Source organism: Solanum tuberosum, unplaced genomic scaffold, assembly GCF_000226075.1.
Source record: "Solanum tuberosum cultivar DM 1-3 516 R44 unplaced genomic scaffold, SolTub_3.0 scf00228, whole genome shotgun sequence".
NCBI lineage: Eukaryota > Viridiplantae > Streptophyta > Magnoliopsida > Solanales > Solanaceae > Solanum > Solanum tuberosum.
The window spans coordinates 962,223-979,610 of record NW_006239152.1 but is presented as its reverse complement, the minus strand read 5'-3'; the positions used below and the strand labels follow the sequence as shown (position 1 = coordinate 979,610).

At 32.8% G+C, this 17,388-nt stretch overlaps 1 protein-coding gene and 1 long non-coding RNA gene across 3 annotated transcripts in view; one reads left to right on the top strand and one right to left on the bottom strand.

Annotated features, from left to right (window-relative positions):
• The window catches only part of LOC102602971 (plant intracellular Ras-group-related LRR protein 7-like), a 16,879-nt gene extending 15,759 nt beyond the window's left edge, over positions 1–1,120 (top strand). For both annotated transcript variants that reach the window (XM_006356685.2, XM_006356684.2), the window contains exon 11: positions 696–1,120. The gene's annotated coding sequence lies outside the window, so the exon portion shown is untranslated. The remainder of the gene's footprint in view (positions 1–695) is intronic.
• Positions 1,121–3,833: 2,713 nt separating this feature from the next.
• LOC107062433 (uncharacterized) lies at positions 3,834–17,050 on the bottom strand. The gene is made up of 2 exons (XR_001474602.1): positions 16,781–17,050; positions 3,834–4,051 (listed from the first exon to the last, which is right to left on the bottom strand). It is a non-coding gene; the product is annotated as an uncharacterized lncRNA (long non-coding RNA).
• Between the last annotated feature and the right edge of the window lie 338 nt (positions 17,051–17,388).

Genomic DNA, 17,388 nt, shown 5'->3' with positions numbered 1-17,388 from the left:
TTTGGGATGGGTGGGGGGGGGGGGGGGGGGGATTGTGGTTACCTTCAGAGTTATGGTTCATGTTTTCAAGGTTATATGTAGTTTGCCCAAGGGTAATATAGAGCCTTGTGAGCTCGGATAGATAGTCTTATGTGCTCAGACATATAGAGCCTTTTGTGCTCGATTGTATAGTTATACAACAAGGGTAGTATAGAGCCGAAAGAGTCCTCAACTATACAGAGCTGACGAGATCCTCAACTATACGAGCTAGTCAATTACACAAAGCTTATGGGGCAAAATTGTTGCCAATAGGGGTATAGAGATTGATTTGTACATGTCGAGCTTATGGGGGATAGGGCAAGTGTATTAATTGTTATTTGTACTTGTCGATTTTATAGGGACTTGGTAAGTTGTTGTTTAATTACTGTTGTATGATCCATGTATGAATTGTTGGATTTTGCTGTGACTATTCTTACTCCCTTGCAAGATTCCCTTTAGTATTGTATTTGTATGACATTAGTTGGCCTAGTTAGGCCGAATTGATTGTTGAGCTGAATATGGTTTCTGAGGTTTAAGCCAAAAACATGTAAGTACGTTCTGACTATTTTTAGACTCCCTATTTGATTACTTATAGTACTTTTATCATATCATTATTACTTATTCAATTTTCTTACATACTCGGTATTTATTTCGTATTAATGCTCTATTGTCTACAGGCTCTGCATTCATGCTTGCAGGTACTAACAAACTAGTAGCCTGACTTCTTTAGTAATGTTGCCGAGTTTAGCTAATCAATAAGTTCCACTTCATTCAGAGTTGCGAGGTTTAGAGTTTGAGAGTCTGTGATTATATATAGTTGATGGGTAGGTCGGGGCCCACTCCCGACTAGATACTATATTCTTGAGGCTTGCAGAGCTGGGTCATGTCATAGTACATCTCAGTCGAACGTATTGGCATTACTACTGTGTTATTATTAAGCATGTCATGTTTGTCGTCTATATCATTTTGCTATTGTAGATATTATAATGGTCTTGTCAGCCCGCATAGCAATTGATATGCTATTATTATGAACTGTTGGGTTAGCTAAAATTGTTGTTGCTGCGGGATTCTATGATTATAGCTTTCCCAACCTTGACTTTTATGTTTTGAGTTCTGACCATTTGTGGTTGTTGAGTTCGGTTTGTATACGCCCGATAGCCTACATGTCTAGCTAGGTCTTCTTGGGGTGAAGTTTGACACTAGGCGTCGGTCGTGCCTTTAGAGGTTGAGGCATGAATGGTTTTGTATCAAAGCAACATCGTTTTCTAGGGATAGGAGTGTGCAAGTTGTGTCTAGTACAGTTTTGCTTATGGGTGTGTTGTGCATCACACTTATAGTCAGAGGCTACATGATTTTCTCCTCTAAATCGTGTGATAAATAGGGATGGCAACAGAGCGGGGGCGGGGCGGTTGTGACCCGCATAAACCTGCAAAGGGTTCAATCCGTCCCGCTCCGCCCTGCATGAGAGAATTTATTGGTTTCAATCTGCTCCACCCCGCTTCGCGCCCCGCGTGAGTTTAAAATAAACTAATTTATTTTACATTTATATTATACCCAGACAAATGGGGAGTAATATATATGAAAGCCTCACAATTGTTTTTTTGATTAGTATCATAGTGACGGGCATTTCCACATCAATTTTCTGAAATGTTGATGTTTCAGCCTAGTTCATCTGTAAAGTTCAAATTTAATTGACATTGAGTTACTCATTGCTTTGAGTAATTTAGAATTTGAAATGTTAAATAATTAATATTATAATAATAGATACTGTATCATGCATATTTTAAAGGAGGCTTACAAATCAAAATTAAATTAATACTATAAAAATATATCATAATAATCTATGACGTACTATATAATTAATTATACAAAAACACGCAAATTATACAAATGTACCCGTGAATTATATAAATGAGATGCGAATTATACAAATTACTAGGTAATTTATCCGCGCTGCGCGTGGTCATAAATAATAATTGTATTGAACTTGCAAATAATCATTTACTAATATCCATACATTAAAAATAATGGAAAAAATAGGTTCTTAAAAAATATTAGTAATATTCAAACATTAATTTGATTATTTGTCATTATTATATAACTCAAGAAACTCTAATGAATGAATTATTCGGGAAATAATAAATTATTGGTTCTTTAATCAACATCAAAAGGAAAATAAAGAAAAACATAAGAATATTTATGCAAAGGTATATGGTAAAAAAGAACACATTTAAGTTGCATAGATTATACAATTGTGATATATGTCTAGGAAAAAAATTAAAAAATTGTTAACAGATTCAAAAAAGAAATTACGCTTGAATGTGAAAGTAATTATAACTTTTGAACTTGCATAATGAATTTCCTCAATTGATAAGTGAGAAATTTCATATCTATGTAAAAATAGATAATATGTAAGCTTAATTATATATAGTACTTTTAAGTTATAGAATTTTATATAGAATATCAAAACATAAATTCTTGGACTGAGTACAATAATTATTTTCTGCACAATGAATATGCCTACTATATGTGTATACGTTCAATATAACCGGAGACAATAACTTTGCAGAAACATAAACAATAGTGTTTAAAACATGTACTAAAAAACAACAAATTAATATTATAAGCATAAATTAATGACCGTAAAAATATATATCAGGATATGTAACAATAGAATGAAATAAAAAGGAAATAATCGAGTCCACTGAATGGATAGTGTCCCCTTAAGAAAACTTTTCCCCTCTAATACCCGAGGTTTAAAGAATTAGATCCTCTCGGGATGGAATAATTTTACTCACCAATGTATTGATACAAAAATAATGGTGTCAGTAAGCAACTCAACATGAGTAAAGTACACAAATATTTAATTGTGCAGAAGAAGAAGTTTAAAATTTTCGTTGTTTTAGAATTAGAGGAAATTTTTCTATTTATAGACAACAAAGGGTAGTGTGAACAAATGCGTATTGTGCTTTATCGGAAAGGTCACAACTCTTTGGAAAAGTCACAACGCTTCGGAAAGGTCACAACCTTAACGTCACAACCTTTCGTAAAAGTCGCAACTCTTCATAAAAGTCACAACTTTTCATGAAAGGGGAAGGTTAGTTTTGGAAATAATTAGCAAACTATAGCTATGAAGCGTAATTAAGTTATTTTTTTGAATAGCTATATGCGAAATTAAAGTTCCCCTAACATTACCTCTATTTTAAAACAATTACATATATTATCACTTTAAATATTTTATATCATATATTATTGAAGATACAATCAGATACCCAGATCCTTTAAAACTAGGATTGATGAATTATCTCATTAATTACTCTTTCACTCCAAATCAACTACTCCCTCTTAATTCTCCCCTCCCATATTTATCACTCAATCATCTCTCCTCCTTTCTAATTCAAGAATTTTACCATACAGTTTCATTCTAACAATGAATAATCTAGTTTCTTCTTCTCAAGATATCACCACGACCATCAAAATTTCCTGAATCCAAACCTTAATATGTACCATTCCTTTTTACAATTGAAGTAATTGTTACAAAGAAAACTTCCGAAGTTGAACGATGGATTGGCCAAACAATTCACATTCAGCATTGAAGACTCCACAAACTCTTTATCATCGAATCTATGGATTCAACAGATTTTTTCAAGTCTATTTTTGGTAGATTTATGGCGGTGTGTTGTATCTCTATTAACTAATCGTTTTTGCTGGAGACGGCGATAAAGAGACGAAGGAGAGAAGGATTAAACGTGATTGTGAAAATCTTATATATATATATATATATATCTGAAATTAATGTTGTGTATTTTTCAGTCTCGAAAAAATTGAATCATGTATTAAATCCGATATAATGACATGTATATGATAATGTTATTTTATATTTCTTGTATCTAGTTTTAAATACCCATTACAAACGCAATAGTAGCATATATAATACTAATCTCATCTTTGTTCCACTGCTTTTGGATGTTTGTTCGTTGAGCACCACCATGTTGTCATGATAAAATGCCAATGTTGCTTTATGTCTGTATTCCTAAAAATTGAACATCCCCATTAGACAATTATAAACTCCAAAAAAAGAGAAAGAATTATTTGAACAAGACAAGAAAAGAGGAAGTGAAAAGGAACTTTGTTAGTCATCTATCATAGAAGAATTGTGATTGTTTTTATTTATTTTAGAAGAAATGATATGCCATATCTTGAAAAGTTGTTATAAACATAATTTTCTCCTTAATTAATAGCAGCTTTTACTTATATCCCTTAATTAGACACATTAAATGATATGTATATGACTATTTGTGTTATATATAACTGGCCGCAGCAAATACATATATTTGAGGTCTAATTTATGATAGGATTCGTAATAATGAAAACAGAAGAAAAATGAGGTAATTAGATACTAAACTAGTGGTATTTCTGTTGTTTACCCTTAATTTATATACAAAGTTACAAACTATTGACTTCAGTTCCTCTTGAGCTCCTCGTTCTCAATTTATTAGGATACATCTTAAGCAGTTAAGCTCCTCATTTAGCTCCTCTCTAATCAGTTTCAAGTTTGGTTCAACTCTTCTGAATTTGGATAAGTAGCTTCCAACTCATCTTCTATTGCTAATGTTTAATTTCATTGGTTGGAGTTCAATTTATGGATAGCCATGAGTGATCTTTTTGAGACTCAATTTTTCTTATTATTTTTTTCATTTATGCTTAATGTTTTGTCTGGTGAGAAGGGTCAGATGTTTGATCTCATTTGTGTTGGGATTTTGTATTTATTATAAATATTTAAGGATTTCGATTTAGGGGCTCTTAAAATTTCTGATAATATTTATTTGATTAAATTTATCAAAAAATATACATGATTTTGGTATTTTGAAAAAAAATATTTGGTGTATCAGAAAGTTGATTACAATGCCTTTATTTTATCATGCACAATAAGTCTCTTTTGGAATGAAAACTACATCTTGTGGACCAGATGTGGAGATGATTATCAACATTCTTCCGACTATGCTAACGATATCTCAACAACCCATGAACAAAGTCACTCGTCATCGACATAGCCCAACTAAAAAGAACATATTAGCTACTTTATGAACATATTTAATGTGAAATGTCACAAATCTCTAGCATTTAGGTGTGTTGATAAGTGGAAAACCACATTAAAATCTATCAAAAGAAGCTTGGAAGAAGATAGTCCAGGATCTACTAAAACTGGTGAGGTACAATGTGGAAGAGATCAGGAGAACAACTAATGAATTTGTAATCATTGATGAGCAACCGCTTAGAGTTGTTGAGGGAGAAATATTTAATTAATAAATGGCTAAAGTCTTACCTTCTCGTATTACTGTTGCTAGACCTGGTTTAAGGATTTCTCAAAAAGAGAAAGAAAAGTTTAAAGAGCTTATTAGGAACCAACATATATGTGTACATCAATCACTCCATAATTTTATTTATATGGTTGTCACTGAACATTGCATTGATGACCGGTGAAATCTACAAAAGAAAATTTTAATTTGTTTTTTTTTTTAAAGAAAATTGACCACAGTATTGCTAAGGGGATTGATGAATGCTTATTAGGTTGGGGCATTGAGAACTTGTTCACCATAACTCTGGATAATGCAACTGCAAATGATGCTGCCATTAAAAAATTGAAGGTGCATATTGAAGATTGGAAATTGAAAATGAATTTTTACATGTTAGATAATGCTCATATGTTGAACTTAATTGTGAAAAAGGAGTTAGAGTAGCAAATTGACCCATTTTCTCGTATATGAATTGCAGTGAAATATGTGAGGTCGTTTGCTTCTTCCAAATCATTTGTTGAGAAAGTTAGGATAGACGCTCGCGATTTTGTGAGTCTTGATGTTGAAACTAGATAAACTCAACATATACAATATTAGATAAAACTTTGAAATTTGAAAAAGTTTTTACAAAAATGTATGGGGATGATTAACATTACCAAGAGTATTATCGAGAAACAACTACAACGAGCAAAATTTCATCAGCATGTGATTTGAAGGATGTAAGAGCTTTTGCGAAGTTTCTTTATACTTTTTTTCAAAATGATATTATAAAATATACCAAATATGATTATCTAATTTTGATTGATCGATATGACAAAAAAAATATTAAATTTGAGATGGATAAATGTTGGGGTAAATTTGAGTGTATGAATATGTTACTAATTGTTGCTGTTGTAGCTATATTTTTTTCATGGTATATGGTTCTTTGTTGGGAAACTAAAATCTATAGATGTACGATAATTTAAAGCTCTTATATAGTCACTATAACGAATTCTTGCTCTGAAAATTCTAATGACAATATTGAAGATGACAATAGTGTGATGGGTGAATTTGGTGATTTATTGCAATCTCAGTGGGAGAAACATATAAAAATGAGTAAAATATTGAAAAACCAATCTGTCATAGTTGACAAACTATGTAGTGAAGATCAAGTATTTCAATATCTTGAGTTGGTGGAAAGCTTCGTCTAGTAGATATCCGATTATTTGATCTCAATTGATTGACGAATTTTGCTACTTTGCTACCTCAATTCTTTTCTTTCCATTCATAATTCAACTTCCTACTTTGTTGCTTCACCTGATTGGCTTTTTCCAGATGTTCAATTAGTCGAAGTTAGTTATAGTTAAAGAAAACGGGTGATGAACCTGATTAAGGAAGTTCTTATCTTGTGTACTTAAGATCACACTAATAGAAACTTCTGAATATAATATACTTTTAAAATCATAGGCAATGCAAATAGCCTTGTAACTATTTGTACATTTTAATTATGTGTAATCTAACCTTCAATAATACTGCACCATTGTCGTTAATTATTGTGGTGCGTTTATACTCCGTGATCTCTTATTAATCATTTTTCTCAATGGGTTCTTGCTTTAATGCACACGATTGATGAAAACTTGGAGATTCATGACATAGAGAAGTTAACACTTTTTGTAGATTCTGAATTTTAGATGTCTTTTCTTAAAATGATGTTGACTATGATCAAATTGTGATTTTGTTGTACTCTTACCAACTTTTTAGACATTTAACTAGTACTCTTTTTGAACACTGCTTTATTAATTAGTAGTTTCTAAGAAATTGAAAAGCAAGCTAGCAGGTTAAAATAGTTTCGTTTCATAAAAATCAACTTCATCTATGGCTAGGAAAGGAGAATCCATTTTCTTCTCATGAGTTATCAAAGAAAAGGCCGAAAATTAAACCCGAAGAACTAAAAAAAAACTCAAAAAATTTGAAGTTAAATAACCCGGCTATATTGGTTGTGTTTTGATTTATAAGTATAAAAATTCGATCCTTTTGATAAAGGAAAAAGTCAAACCAACCCAATCCATGTACACCCCTACCCTCATCCAAGAGTCACCCATATTCATTTCATGGAAGAAAACCTCAGATTAGGGAAAGAAGTTATGTACTAGTATTGCCACAAGGGAAACTTTCATCTTATAATCGCTAGTTTCATGTATTGTCAGATTTGTGTTTATTCTAGCTCTCAACTGTTGAAAAATAGGGTTATGTAATTTTTTTTTAATGTTAATAACTTCTTTGAGTGCTGAAACATGAATGGATCATGGTTGCATCAACACATCGATTCGATTGATAACATTTACTGTTTTTTCTTTGATTGATAAATGTAGATCATGTTTGATAACACACAATTTTCAATTGAAGAAAGGAGAACTACACAAACTTTTCTTTTTCTGGTGATTCCTTGGAGATTAGCCTTAATATAAGTTATTGTTGTATGGTATTGTGATCCCCCCCGTTGCTGCATTTATTTTTGACATCTTAATATACTTTGATCAACTATTTAATATGTTGTTTTTATTATTATTATTTTTCTAAACTTAAATTTCTTATTAATACTTTCATATCCTTTCTAGGATTTAGAAGTTGATGGGGTAAAAAATTCTGCACAGTGAGAAGATGGAAGCATACTATGATGAGTGCAAGAAAGACCGCTTGTTGATTAAGGAAAGAAAGTTTTTTCTTTCTTTAAAGTAATGATTGTAGAAACTTTCCTAGAAGTTCTGGTAAAGTGTGATTCTTTGGGTACACTTATTTTTCCTACATAGTTTAAAGTACTTGTTTAAATGTATATTTGGTTTTGATAACCATATGTGTATTTAACTATTATTATAGTTATTAATTGTCTACTTGTTAATGTGAACATTTGAGCATACCCACTAGGTTCAAGATCATTCTTAGTTTTAATTTCATTAATTTCTTTTCAGTGTTTTCCTCAAAAGTTTGCTCGTTCAGTTCCACACCTAACTGATCGGGAGATTTATTTGGAGGACTCATGTGGACGACGATGGATGGCAATAATGTGCAACTATAATGGTTCACTTGCTATTAGATAGGGATGGACCAAATTTTCAGCTGAGCATGATGTGAAAGTGGGTGAATTTTTGGTTTTCCATTTTGCTCCGGATGATCAACACTATATTGTTCAAATATTCAGAACAAGTGGTTGTGAAAAGATCAATTTTGATAATTACATTTGCAAAGGAAAATAAAATGAAAGGACTTATCAGGAAACGACTACATATAGATGAGTTTTTCCTGATAAGTCCTTTCATTTTGATAGTTTTTTCCTGTTAAGTCCTTTAATTTTGTTTTCCTTTGCAAATGTAACTATCAAAATTGATCTTTTCACAACCACTTATTCTGAATATTTGAACAATGAAGTGCTGATCATTCGGAACATAATGGAAAACAAAAAATTCACCCACTTTCACATCATGCTCAGCTGAAAATTTTGCCCATCCCTGTTGGATAGCAAGTGAACCATTATAGTTGCACACTGTTGCCATCCATCGCCGTCCACATGAGTCCTCCAAATAAATCTCCCGATCAGTTAGGTGTGAAACTGAACGAGCAAACTTTGGAGGAAAACACTGAAACGAAATTAATGAAATTAAAACTAAGAATAATCTTGAACCTAGTGGGTATGCTCAAATGTTCACATTAACAAGTAGACAATTAATAACTATAATAATAGCTAATTACACATGGTTATCAAAACCAAATATACATTTAAACAAGTACTTTAAACTATGTAGAAAAAATAAGTGTACACAAAGAATCACACTTTACCAGAACTTCTAGGAAAGTTTCTACAATAATTAATTTAAAGAAAGAAAGAACTTTCTTTCCATTAATCAATAAGCGGTCCTTCTTGCACTCATCATAGTATGCTTCCATCTTCTCACTGTGCAGAATTTTTTTCCCCAACAACTTCTAATTCCTAGAAAGGATATGAAAGTATTAATAAGAAATTGAAGTTAAAAAAAATAATACTAATAAAAACAACAGATTAAATAGGTGACCAAAGCATATTAAGATGTCAAAAATAAATGCAGCTACGGTGGGGGTGGGGTGGGGTGGGGGGTCACAATACCATACAACAATAACTTATATTAAGGCTAATCTTCAAGGAATCACCAAAAAAAGAAAAGTTTGTGTAGTTCTCCTTTCTTCGATTATTGAAAAATTGCGTGTTATCAAACATGATCTACATTTATCAATCAAATAAGAAACAATAAATGTTATCAATCGAATCGATGTGTTGATGCAACCATGATCCATTCATGTTTCAACACTCAAAGAAGTTATTAACAATAATTTATTTTTACAGAACCCTATTTTTTCAACTCATGGCTATTAACAGTTGAGAGCTAGAATAAACACAAATTTGACAAAGAGAGATAATCTGGAGAAAGGGATCATATATTTTCATTCAATAAAAGCTTACTACATATAGATGAGTTTTTGGCCAAAAAAATCCCTTAACTATAGCCAAAACTTAATATATATCCTTCAACTATCAAATTGAACAAAAATCATCCTTAATATATTTTAACCATAGCAAATTTCATCCTTAAATGAAACTCTGTTAAGAAAACTAACAGACCCCTCCCATGGTATCTTTTTACAATGCAATCCAAAGATTCTTCCATTCATTTTTTTGTTCTTGAATTTCTTATGCTTTTTGATATGAGATTGTTAAAGTTTACCATCAAAATACTCTTTTAAGACTATTTTCTTTTCTTGTATGTGACATGACATGCTCTTACGATTCCCTCTGTCAATATTCACAATACCCAACAAAAATTTCTTGCTGAATTATTGTTGAAGACTTTTGATCAACATATTGTATTGTCATTTCTTATTTCTTTCCACACAACGTCACTTATAATTTTCCAATTATGATACAAATTCCGGCATACGCTTTCCCCTATCTTTAATTAGTCTAGGGCCTCTATTTTTTCTTCCTAAAATCAATACCCAAATCAAATATAATCACAGCTCAACCACTACACAGAAGAAGAATCAACCTAGCTTTGTTGTTTTTTCTCTTTCTTTTATCGTTCATATTCACCGAACAAAATTGACACATTCAAAAGCGAACTCATAATAGCTTAGGTGTTTGGTCAAGAATATTTTATATTTTTTCCGGAGTTTAACATTCAAATACGTTCATAAAATTTCAGAATTTTTAAAATTTTAAAAACAATTAAAAAGTATTTTCATTCTAAATTATTCACCAAAAAAAGAAAAAATAACTTCAATTTGTATTAATACCAAACACATTTTTGAAAATTATTTTTCACTTTGAAAACAAAACTACTTTTTAAAACTTCACAATAAAATATGGTCAAACACCTAATAATAGGCCTGCTACTGGATTGAGGGACTTAATTTTTGATGTGTTAGAGTCATGTGGCTTGCACAAGATGTGCGGTCCAATTAAGTTTGTAAACAAAAGTTTCACAGAAGGATGAAACTTGCCAAGTTTTGAATATATGAAGGATGATTTTTGTTCAATAGGTTAGTTGAAGGATGTACTTAACTTTTAGGTATAGTTAAAGGATGTTTTTGGCCAAAAACTCACATATAGATACATACAATGGTGTCAAATCCCTTAAATCTTGAAATTTGACTCCATGTTTTGTGCTTATATCAAGCTCCACCACATCTTACAATATCTTCTACATTCCAGAACTTTGTATTAAAATTAATTCAGAGTTATAACAAAAATATCCGGACAAAAGTACTAACATGACAACACTTAGCATCACATACAAAAACAACACCCTTCATCACTTCTCCTTGATGCAAGTGCTGCTGGATACTCCAAGCTAGCTCTAACAAGCTCAAATCGTTGTTTTTGCAACAATTTTGTAAATAGTTGATCTTCACCACAACAATGCAAAATATGAACTTCATTTTCCCTTTTAGCTTCTTGAATAGAATGGTATTTTATTTTAATGTGTTTAGTCTTTCCATGAAAGACTGGATTCTTTACCATGGCAACAACAAATTTGTTATCATAAAGGACTTCAGTTGCTTTGCTTGGATGAAACCCCTAGTCAATCAAGATTTTTCTCAACCATAAAGCTTGATTAACAACACTGGAGACAACAACGTACTCCGCTTCAGCTATTGATTGAGCCACAAAACCTTGCTTCTTTGTGCACTAGAAAATGACACCTGATCCGAGAGTGAAACAATATCCTAAAGTACTTTTCACATTGTCTTGCGACACAGCCCAGTCACTATAGGTAAACCCCAACAATTTCATAGATGTGGTTCTTTTATAAAACACAACATAATTAATGTTCCTCGAATGTACCTCAAAATTCTTTTGGCTGCTCTAAGGTGAGTTTCAGTTGGTAAATGTATAAACCTTGATAGCACACTTGTTGCATACATAATATCAGGCCTCATGGCTGATAAATACAACAAGGAACCAATCAAACTTCTATAAATCGAAGTATCGACCAAACCACACTCATCCTCCTTCATCAGTTTCTCTCCTTGAACTGTAGGCGTACTTACTGGTTTGCATTTTGAAGTCTAATAAACAAATGCAAACCCCAAATCATCATTTGAAGTCTAATATACAAGGTTGCTTCATTACAACTTCTCTTAAACACCAAATTCAGTAAGTAGCTATCGATCCATGCATACCAGGACCTAGATGTCTGTTTCAAGCCATAAAGAGCTTTTCTTAACAAATATATCTGGTCTCCAACTCATCTAAAACCTTCAGGCTTCTCTACATAAATTTTCTTTTCAAGACACCCATTAAGGAAGGCAGACTTAACATCCAATTGAAATACTTGCCACCTTTGGTGTGCTGCAACTGCAAGTAGCAATCTGATGGTATCAAATCTTGCAACTGGTTCAAAGGTTTCATGAAAATTAATTCCATGCTGTTGCATGTACCCCTTTACAATCAGCCTTGCTTTGTACTTGTTGAGTGTGCCATCTGAATTCAACTTAATCTTGAAATCCATTTAGTTCCAAGAGCCTGCTTGTCAGGAGGTCTAGGTACAAGTACCCATGTATTATTCTTGTTAATCATATTGAGCTCCTCCTCCATGGCAATCCTCCATTCAAGAATTTACAATGCATTGTCTACACTTGTTTGCTCCAACATAGCGACACTGCATCTATTATATATATCTTCAATGGATCTGGTATCTCTTACTACAAAATCATTAGAATCCTGATTCAAGTAGGTGTAGTAGCAGAAGCAACTGACTTTAATTTACAACTTACATGGAAATCAAATATTAGCTATTGCGATTTATGCTAAATGCTCTAATATTGAGAGACAAAGTCTATCGGGAGATTTGTCCTCAATCAGTCAACAATTCAATATGCCTTAAATGATGGGAGGTGACTTTAATGTGATCCTTGGAGATGAAGAAAAACTTGGTGGAATGTCTGTTTATCCACATGAATATGAGGATTTTGCATTATGTCTTAACTCATGTGATTTGTCTGATGTTTATTTCTCATGAAATCCTTTTACTTGGTGGAATGACAGAGTTGATAAGGCATGTATTTTCAAGAGATTAGATAGGGTTGTAGCTAATGATTCATTATTGGAGATTTATGGCAACACTGAACTACAACACCTAGCTAGGACATGTTTGATGATGCCCCCTTACTCCTTACGTGTGGGGGGTGGGAAATACTCCTATTGCAAAACCTTTCAAGTTCTTGAATTTTTGAACTGAAAGAGAAAACCAAATAATATTTTCATTCAGCTGAAGTAGAAACAAAAAAGGATCAATAAGGCTTTGACCTTATGGAGTGGAGAGAAAATTGGAGATATCGCAATTGACTATTAGAGAAGAGACTGTGATGATTAAAGAGAGATTATTTCAAGAGATCCTTCACTAGATAACACATCAATATTGCAAAGAGCACATGCAGAGTTAAAACTTTATCTTCATTATGAAAAAGAGTTTTGGAGGCAAACGGCTAGTGTACAATGGTTTGAAGAAGGAGACATAAATACTAGATTTTCCATGGCCTTGTTAGGGGAAGAAGGAAAAGACTTACATTGAAGAGTTCTCAAGGAAGATGACACATGGACAAAATCAAATGATGTAATCATAAGGGAAGGAGTTTACTTTTTTGAAAAGCAATTCACTAGTGGAGATATAGATGAGCAAATGTCTCTATTACAGGGTATCCAACCACAAATATTCCAGGAAGATAATGAATTTCTCAAAGCTCTACCTGATATAGAAGAAATTTAAAAAATGGTCTTTGAATCAAATGCTGATAATGCTTGTGGTCCTGAATGTTTTATTGGATGTTTCTATCAGACATACTGGGATATTGTAGGCCATGATATATACAGGTTGCGCATGCCTTTTTCTAGAGTGTCTCTCTACCAAAATCTATTACTCACACTAATTTGGTTCTAATACCTAAAAATGATACTACCCAGCCCTTATCAGATCTTAGACCAATTAGTCTGAGTAACTTCTTAAACAAGATCATCTCCAGATTGATTCATGATAGGATTGAAGGTTATCTGCCTAAATTGATATAAGAAAATCAATCTAGCTTTGTTAAAGAAAGGAATATCACTAAAAATGTGTTGCTAGCTCAGGAGGTTATATCTAATATAAGGCTAAGGGGTAGGCCTGATAATGTGGTTATAAAGCTGCACATGGCAAAAGTATATGACAACGTAGTGTAATTTTTTATCAAAATCCTGGAGAAGATGGGTTTTGATGCTGAGATTCTAGACATGATTTGTAGACTTATTGGTATCCAGTTATGATTAATGGGCAGGCTCATGGATTTTTCCATTCTACAAGAGGGGTCAAGCAATGAGATCCTTTATCACCTGCTCTTTTTATATTGTCTACAGAAGTGTACTAGAGCTATGAATCACTTATTTGAGAGATATGATTATAAAAGCTATGGATTGCCTAAATGGAGTGATAAATTGAATCATTTGTCTTAAGGAGATGATACAATTATTTTTGCAGTTATAGACAAAAAATTATTAAAGTTTATAATAAAGTTTTGAAAAAAATATGAGGAACAATCAGGACAATTGATTAATAAAGATAAGAGCTCATATTATGTATATAATAAGGCAAAACATGTATCTAGACAATTGATGTCACTGGTTTCTCAAGAGGTTAATTTCCTTTGACATACATAGGTTGCTCTATTGGTCATGCTAAGAAGAAGAAGGTACATTTCACAGTATTATTAAAGAAAATTCAAGACAAGTTACAATTGTGGAAGGGAAAGCTTCTAACTTTTGGGGGTAAAACAGTTTTATTAAATAGTGTGCTTAAGAGCATCCCTATTTATCTTTAATTTGTCCTTAATCCTCTCCCCCCAAGTGTGTAATACATGATATTCATAGAATGTTTGCTAAATTTCTGTGGAACTTCAAAGAGGAGGGAAGATCTACCCACTGGATAACATGGAAGGATATCTGTGTGCCTAAAAAAGGAGGATTGGGATTTAGGTCTTTATTTGACCTCTCTATGACTTTATTTGCTAAGTTAGGATGGAAATTTAGGACACCTAATACACTATGGTCTAACTATATGTGGAATAAGTATTGTAAGAGGCATATGCCACAAACAGTAGAATAGAAAGATGGATCTCAAATATGGAAGAATATGTTACTGGCAAGAGAATTCTTTGATCAGAAGATATGGTGGGAACCAAAGAATAGACATGCTAGTGTATGGTTTGATAATTGGACTCAATTGGGATCCCTACATTATCATATGAATTTGAATCATGATCAGAGTCAGGTGGAATCTGTTAATCAGTTGTTTAATGAGGATGGATGGGTTCTAGACAGTCTTACAACATACTCTTGATGAGGAAACTTGTAATCATATTACTAGAATCTTGGTAAGTCTAACCCCTTCACAAGAAAGAGACAAACCTTGGTGGATGCTCAGTGGGTCTAGAAAATTTAAGGTTAAATCAACATGGGATTTATGTAGAAATAGATAGGATCCTATTGAGAAGATATTGAATATATGGGTGAAGGGACTACCTTTTAAAGTGCCATTCATGTTATGGTGATTGTGGTTTAGGGGAATTCCTATTAGGGAAGTTCTTATTAGAAGAGACATTACTAACTCTGGGATATGTTGTTGTTGTAACCGTAATGAACAAGTGACATTTGTACATTTATTTATTGAATGTACGAACTCATATCATATTTGGAGGTTGTTCAATGAGGCTACATGTCTGCATTTTCAGGTGGTACAACTCAAACAAACATTGGAGGAATGGTGGAAGGCTGACTGTACTACAAATTAAAATCAATATTTAAAGTAGCTCCTGATTTTATAATATGGCAACTTTGGAAGAGAAGGAATGTGATCAAGCATGGTCGTAGTATGGCTAGATAAAGCATAATATTGGAGATTCTTAGAAATGGCTATTTGTTTACTAGGTACAGATGCCCATGGTTAAAGGACATCCCAAAGAGTTGGACGTTCATTGTGAAGTTTCTGGAAGGGTATATTCGACTGATTGTGTGATGGCTACACCCTCCTAGGGGTAAATTCAAAAGCAATACTGCCATGAGCTGTAAAAGATGAAATAGGTTCAATGACTTTTTGTGTAATAGATGAATATGGGAAGATGATATATGCTGAATCAAAGGTGATGGAGAATGTCTCAGTTATTGAAGTGGAAATAAAAGCCATTAGAATAGGTATAGACTACTATGTTGAACACAACCTAATACCCCTGATCATTGAAACAAATTCATTAATGGCTTAGAAAATACTATGTGGAAGTTAGGAGGCCCCTTGGTTAATATCTCCGGATGTAGGCTACATTAAGGGACTAATGATAGAAATAAAAGTGAAAGTGATGCATTCATATCGAGAAGGAAATTCAGTAGCGGATTTTTCTGCTAACATTGCTTTTGATTTTTCAGGTACAAGCAGGAAACAATTCTATAACATAAGTGAAGCACCTTAACAGGTACAAACAATCATTCAACTGGAAATAAACAACATGTCAAATTTGATAATAAGGAGAATACATAACACATATTACATGATGCTATGATATTGAGCAAACAACACTTTAGAGTACAGATGATATACTTCAACCAGTACAAACAATCATTCAATTGGAAATAGGCAATAGGCAAAATCTGTGAATTAGGAGAATATAGAACACACGTTACAAGATGCTATGACATTGAGCAAGCAACACTTGAGAGTACAAATGATTTGCTTCAATCGGTAAGCTACCTAATAATTTCAGCTGGAATTTCATCTTTTTAAACAGCGGTATTAACCCTTTTGGGGTTAAATCTATTGAGAAGATAAAATTAAAGTTGAAAAATAAGGTAAAAGGCGCAGTAGGTCATCATGTTTTTTCAAATCAGTGGCTATCTCATTTCATTCCTTTTGGGGGCGAAGTTCACAATCACATACCTTCCATTCCAGCAAAGATCTACCTCATTCATGTTGAAGAAGTCTTCATTGATAACGAATCATAACGCCAGTGAGATTTTTGGTGTTCAAGTGATTACAAGCCGGACATGATATTGTTTGTAGAAGATGAAGGTTAGACGGGTATGGTAGTGTCGAGGAAGCCATGGATACAGAGCTTCAGCGCGGCTATTCAAAGATGAGGACTTGAAATGGGGTTTTGGAAACCTCCTGAAGCTCTTGCCTTTCTATTGTACTTGATTATGTCCTTTTTTGTTTTCTAGTTAGGGTGTGTTTGGTATGAAGGAAAACATTTTCCGGAAAATGTTTTCTAATTTTCTCATGTTTGGTTGGGTTAAATGTTTTGGAAAATGTTTTCCAAATCAACTCATTTTCCTCAAATTTAAGGAAAATGACTTCCCTTCAAAACTTAAGGAAAACATTTTTCCAAACTTCTCTACAACTTCAAATTACAATTACTTTTTTGTTGAAAAAATCAATTTATTTTGTCCCTACACTCAAATCAGCCCCCCCACAAAATATATCCCCCCCAAAAAAAAAAGAAAATTTTAAAGTTTGTTTTTAAATTCAATATTTTTACCCCACCCTCA